Here is a 7,160-nt window from a genome sequence, read left to right as displayed (position 1 = left end):
TGTTTCTGCCCTGTCCAGAGGTTTTTTTGTTTTCTCCTTCTCTTGTGGGGAAGATATGGAAGCAACATTAAGTGGTGGCCCTTGGATGTTTGGCAAATCCTCTTTATCAATGAGAAAATGGTCTCCTAACATGGAACTCAATGACTCTTTCTTTGAATCTACTCTGATTTGGGTAAGGCTGCTAGGCTTGCCGATGGAATTTTGGGTTGAGGATGTATTCTCAGGAATTGCTAACTCCTTTGGGGAGCTTGTTGTGATAGATCTAATGATTGCAGCTCGTAAAAGACTAGTTTATGTGTGCATCTGTGTCAATATTTCACAGAAGATGGATCTTCCTAGTTCTATTGATATAAGTTCCAAACTTGGATTATGGGAATAGACAATAGAGTTCAAATCACTCCCCTTTGTGTGCTTTTCTTGCAAAAAAGTTGGTCACTGGGCTAAGGCCTGCCCTAGCAACCCTAAAAAACTTGTGATGGTTAACACCCACAAACAGGTTTGGAAATAAAAGAATAATAATAAGGAAGGTAACAAAGTGGAAGGAAGAAGTGGAAGTCCTGGTAATATATTAGAACTATCAGAAGGAGATAGAAATGACCCTCCTAAGAATCCCCCTTTGAAGGAAGATAAAAAGAATGAAATCGGGGAGTTTGAGATTAAAACAGTCAATACTTTTGAGGCTCTACAGATTTAGGAGGAGGAGAATGCTATTAGTGAAGAGACACTTGAAGATGGTGAGATTGAGAATATCATTGACTCTCATCATGAGGCCCCTCAAGTTTCTATAACAAAAAGAGATGAATAGTGCCTAAATGAATTTGAAGGACATGAAATTTTAACTTGGAAGGAGTAACAAGTTTAGATCGCCTAAGGTTAATCTAAATGCGTTATTCCAGAATATTGGAGTTGATATGCCCACATCATCCTAGAAAAGAGGAGAAATATGGAGTAATACGCAAGATGAGCCCGGAGAGGAGCAAGAGAAAGAAATAACAAGGAATGGAAAAAAGAAAAAAAACAAGGCAAGAGGTCTTAATGGGGTGAAAACTAGGACTAGGTCCAAGGCTGATATTGGTGCATCAAAATCTCCGTCGGGACGTAAAACTATGAAATGGCATAGGGACCAGGAGAGCAAGCAAAACATAGCTGATGGAATGCAGCAGACTATACAAGAATCCTGCCCCCAGGTTTCCAAATGAAGGTAATATCATGGAATATCAGATGCCTAAATGGTCTCAATAAATAGGATATATTACAAAATCTCATTCGAGACCAAAAACCAGATATTATCCTTGTTTAGGAAACCAAAATGACTAAGGAGAAAGTGGAGAATTTAAACTTCTTTAAAAATGGAGGGGTATGTGGTAGCAGCTCGAATGGGGCATCTAGTGGGGTGGCTATATTCTAGAACAAGAAAACTATTTCAGGAGAAATGATTGATGAAGATGGTAACATAATATCCATGAAAGTTAAAAGAATCTATGAAGGAAAGGAATGTGTGGTTACCAATATCTATGCCCCTAATTCCAAATCTACTAGAAGCAAATTTTGGGATAAAATCTAACAAAAAAGATCTTTCCCTAAGAATAGTTGGGTTGTGATGGGAGACTTCAATACTCCTCTGCAAGGCATTGATAAATCTGGAGGAACCCAAGCTCAACCGAGTAGCAGATCTGACTTGATGGACTTTATCAATGTCAATGCTCTTATTGATATGGATTTTAATGGAGCTTCCTACACCTGGTCTAATGGCAAGGATGGTGAAGACCTCATTCAGGTAAGACTCGATAGATCCCTTGTTACTAATGATTGGATTCTTTCTCATAGATGCTCCATGTCCGTCATCAATAGAATTGGTTCGGATCATTATCCCATTTCTTTTGTTGTTGAGATCACTAAGAATAATCAGAGCTTCCCTTTCTGGTTTGAGAAAATGTGGATTTCTCACCCCTATCTTGAAAAATCTATTGCCAACTGGTGGAATATTGATGTGAATGGAACTGCCATGTATAAAGTTGCTAAAAAACTTAGAAACATCAAAGTCAACATTAAGATATGGAACAAGAAGGTCTTTGGTGATATTTTTGACTCAAAGAAAAAGTTGAAGGAGGAACTAGAACAAATCCAAAACTCTATACAGAAATATGGCTATAAAAAGCATCCCAAAGCTATGGAAGATGATGTTTTAGTCAAACTTCACAATATCATTTCTAGAGAGGAAATCTATTGGAGGCAGAGATCTAGTGCGATTTGGTTGGAAGTTGGGGACAGAAACACTAAATTTTTCCACATTACCTCTTTGAAACATAAAGTTGCGAACAGAATTTCCAGATTAATTGATGAGGACAAAATTCTTCTTAATGAGGATGAAATTAGGGATGAAGCTGTTAGTTTCTTCTCTCAGTTCCTGACCAGGAACAAGGATATTGATTATACCTGAAGAGGGGAAAATAGATTTGAAGGTCAAATGATCAAAACATAACAAAATAAACATGCAAAATGCTAAAATATCATTAAAAGACCATTTCACCTTGCTATTTTACCTTCTCCTTCGGATTGAGCTTGATGAAATGAAGGCACCCCTTGATAATGCTCCACTTGATGTGCTCCTTTGATTGCCAGATTTGGATGGCTCTCCAATGTTGTGCACAAATGGAATGGATTTAAAGAATGATAAGGATGAGATGATCAAGTTGCCAAGATGATTTCCTGGGCTCAAAAGGGCAGCATAAACTTACTGGATTTCAAGATGTTTTGAATGAAGGGATGGAGCCCTATTTTATAGGAAGAGGAGAGGAAAACGGATGGCTAGGATGAATTCGAGATGAAGGGCTAGGATTTACTTGTGAGCTCACACAAGGTCCAAGAGAGGGTGTGGAGACTAAGAAATATGCCTTAAAGGCATTTCGTATCTCCACACTCCACAAGATGCATTGGAGGAATTAAAAATTCTCCAAAAAAGGATATCATGGGGATTGGAGGACTAAAAAGGAATTAAAAATTCCTTGGGAGAGGGGATGCCTAGAGGAATGTGTGATTTCGAAAATCTTACATTCACCTAGGAAAGGAGCATTTAAAGCTAGTGGCTGGATGAAAAGGACAAAGAGTTGACTTTGTGGCTAATCATACTGATTAACCATTAATGACTCATTAGGAGGGGGATTAGAGGAAATGTTAGGTGGGATTAATATTGGTAGGAGAAATTGACTAGGAGAGAGAATGAGTGGAGGGAATAAAAAATTAGAAGAATAATGTTGAGTTTAGGGAGTTTCTAGAAGAATGAATTAAGAAGATGATTTGTAGGAATCGTGTAGGTTAACCAATTAATTGAAATTAATTAGCTAAGAGGAAGATTTGTGAGGATTTGATTTTTTTAGAAGAATAAAGAAAGGGATTGATTTATTAAATAAATCATATGCTATAGTGACAATATTAATTATATTTAATTAATATTGAGAGGAATTTGAATTTACCTAATTAATTAATTAATTAATTATGCGAGGAATAATTAAAATAATTATTTTTAAGTGTCTACATTTTGCCCCTCTTTCAAGCGAGGTGTGATGACACATTGATTCAAAGATTAATCTTGTTTTGATGCTGATATTGGTTTGATAAGATGCCCTGGCTCTTGATTGATAGATTATGGTATGGTGATGCCCCCTCAAGAGATCAATTGAGGTATTTGATCTTTTGAGTTTTGTGAAATTGATATCCCGATAGATTTGATTTGATTTGATTGATAAGATCTAGATTCAGTCTAGTTTCAAGAAGAATTCATCTTGTATAAGACAAAGATGATCAAAGTGTCTGGTTTCAGGAAGGATTCATCCTGTATAAGACATGATTGATCCCAATATCTAGTTTCAGGAAGGATTCATCCTATATAAGACATGATCGAAGTGTCTAGTTTCAGGAAGGATACATCCTATATAAGACATGACCAGAGTGTCTGATTTCAGGAAGGATACATCCTATATAAGACATGACTGATCACAACATCTAGTTTTAGGAGGGATTCATCCTGTATAAGACATGATCAGATCACAACGTCTGGTTTCAGGAAGGATTCATCCTATATAAGACATGATTCATCACAACGTCTGGTTTCAGGAAGGATTCATCCTGTATAAGACATGATCAGATCACAATGTCTAGTTTTAGGAAGGATTCATCTTGTATAAGACATGATCAGAGCGTCTGGTTTTAGGAAGGATACATCCTATATAAGACATGAATCAAAATCAGAATTGATTATGTGAGGAAGGAAAAAAAATAGAGGAAGAAAAATGAAGGTGGAAGGGATAGATGAGGAACAAATATGAAGCAGTCATGAGGTATTTGGAAAAAAGAATACGAGATGCGAGACCGTGGAGGAAAATGGGGGCAATTGAGAACTCCATGGGATTATTGAGTTTAGGATTTGATGGAATGATGGTGAGATTTTATGCACAACAAATGTGGAGAGCCAACCTAGTTTGATGTTGCCCTGAGTGACTTGCACCATTGATTATAGAAATCAGGATGTCATGAGAAACGTAGGGTGTGGACTGACTCTGTAGACAAACGGGAATTTCTTGTACATAACAATGTGAGTGTTAAGAAACACTAATACAGAGTTGTGGGTTCATGCAAGGAAACCCTCAAACACACCGATACCTCTTGTACACGAGAAGGTAAGTGTTGATAAACACTAGTACCAGGTCGTCGATTTATACAAGAAGGATCCAAAACATGTCATACTATGAAATATGCCTTAGTATGCACCTATCATAACGTAGCTGGATATGGAAGAACCTAGGCAGTCGTAAATAGTGGCAGTCATAGGGAAAAAGATGCAAACCTATATGAAAAGATCTAACAAAATCTAACAAGTCTCTTCCTTGCAACCACATGATACCTCTTGCCAAGAGTAGAACTAGGATGGACTTGGGATTGTTGCTCAAGACTTCTTGAAGCTTACACAGAGGCATATAAGCTCAGCTTCAATGGGACATTCCTTGTTCATGACTCCGGTGAAGACTCATCATCATACACATGTTTTATTGGGAGGTGGAAAAGAAGGAATGTTGCGCATGGGTGGGCTGGATGGCAGATGATTTGTAGTATCGACATGATAGACAGTGGATCCAGTTATTTACTTTGGCATCTGCACAGAGGTTTTCACCAAGGTACTTGTCCATAGCGCCACCAAGTGGTTTTCACTAATGGATGAATTGTTTTTTCTTTCTTTTTCTGATTTTTTATTTTTTTTGTGTCATAAGGTGCCTGTTTGCCAAGTTTTCACCAAAGTGACGATTTTTTCAGGATCTTTTTCTCATTTTTTTTTTGTTTTTAATTTTTCTTGATTTTTTTTTTTTTGACAATTTAAGACTTTCTGAAGACTAAGCATAAAATCTTTTGAGGTGCATGATATTCATTGGATCATCCAAAGGATCGCCTTTAGGAGTAGCCAACTGATAAGCTCCTGATCCATATTTCACTGTGATTACATATGGTCCAAGCCAATTAGGCTTGAACTTGCCTTTCTTTTCTCTTTCTTGTAGATTTTTCTGATTTTCCATGAGGACAAGATCACCAACTTGGAATTCTCGGGTTCTGACTTTTTTATGATAACTCATGCGCAGACGGTTTTGATATACCCAAAGATGATTTAAGGCCTTGAGGCACCTTTCATCTAACAATTCTATCTCTTGTAAGCGGGCAAATCTGTATTCTTCCTCTGGTAGGATGTTTTGCAGTGATAACCTTAGAGAGGGGATCTCGATCTCAAGGGGAAGGATGGCTTCAGAACCAAATACTAGGAAATAAGGAGTGGCACCTATGGGGGTGCGGATGGAGGTGCGGTAGGGCCACAATGCAGGATGGATTTGGAGGTGCCAATCATGGCCCGCTTCATTGATTGTCTTTTTTGAGGATTTTTATTAGGGTTTTATTAGAAGCCTCAGCTTGGCCATTGCCTTGGGGGTAATATGGAGTGGAGAAGCGGTGTTGGATGTTGAATTTTTGGCAAAGTTCTTTGACATCTTGGTTCTTAAATTGTTTACCATTATCTGTGATGATAACTTTTGAGATGCCATATCAGCAGATTAGGTAGTTCAGGATGAATTTGGATATTTGTTTGCCGGTGGTGAAAGTAAGAGGGATAGCCTCTACCCACTTGGTGAAGTATTTGGTGGCGGTGATAATGAATTTATGTCCGTTGGAAGATGAAGGGTGGATTTTCCCAATGAGATCAAGCCCCCACTACGAGAAGGGCCATGGTGTAATGAATGGTTGTAATTCTTGTGATGGTGCATGAATCTTGTCGCCATACTGCTGGCAAGGGATGCATTTCTTCACATAATTGTATGCACATTCTTCCATTTTAGGCCAATAGTATCCTATTCTCAAAAAAAATTTAGCCAATGAGAGTCCACTTGAGTGTGCCCCACAAATACCCTCATGTACTTCGTGTAATGCCCATTCTGCTTCTTGTTTTTCTAAACACCTTAGGAGGGAACCATCAAAATGCCTTCTGAACAAGGTGTCTGCAAGGATGGTGTAATGGGCACATCGGCGGATCAAGGTTTGTTGTTGGGTTTTAGTGAGGTGTGGGGATTGGTGTTGTCTTTGAGGAAAGTGAAGGTTTCTTGGTACCAAGGGGACTCAGGACCAATAAGAACACACACCATTTCAGACTCTGGTAGGTCGTATGCCGGTATAAACAATTGCTCGACCAAGAACTCACACTTCTGACTGTGTGTTGGCATTTGAAGGAGGGAGCCAATGGTGGCCATTGCATCTGCAGCCATGTTATTTGTTCATGGGATTTGGTCAAACTTGATTGTCGTGAAATGTTGCTTAAGATCTTCAACCATGGTATGGTAGGGAAGGAGTTTATCATCTTTTGTCTGGTATTCATCATTGACTTGTTTTATGATGAGTTGGGAATCGCCATAGACTTGTAATTCCTTTATTTTTCAGTGGATAGCCAAGCGTAAACCTGTGATGAGGGCCTCGTATTCTATTATGTTGTTGGAAAAGCAAAGGCTATTTTGTATGATTTGGGGATGCCATCTCCTTGAGGTGTGATCAATAATATTCCTACCCCCGATCCATTTTGAGTGTAGGAGCCATCAAAATACAATTTCCATGTGGAGGATGTGGTAACAGTCATA

The sequence above is a fragment of the Cryptomeria japonica genome, chromosome 10, assembly GCF_030272615.1.
Source record: "Cryptomeria japonica chromosome 10, Sugi_1.0, whole genome shotgun sequence".
Taxonomy (NCBI): domain Eukaryota; kingdom Viridiplantae; phylum Streptophyta; class Pinopsida; order Cupressales; family Cupressaceae; genus Cryptomeria; species Cryptomeria japonica.
This window is presented reverse-complemented; position numbering follows the sequence as displayed.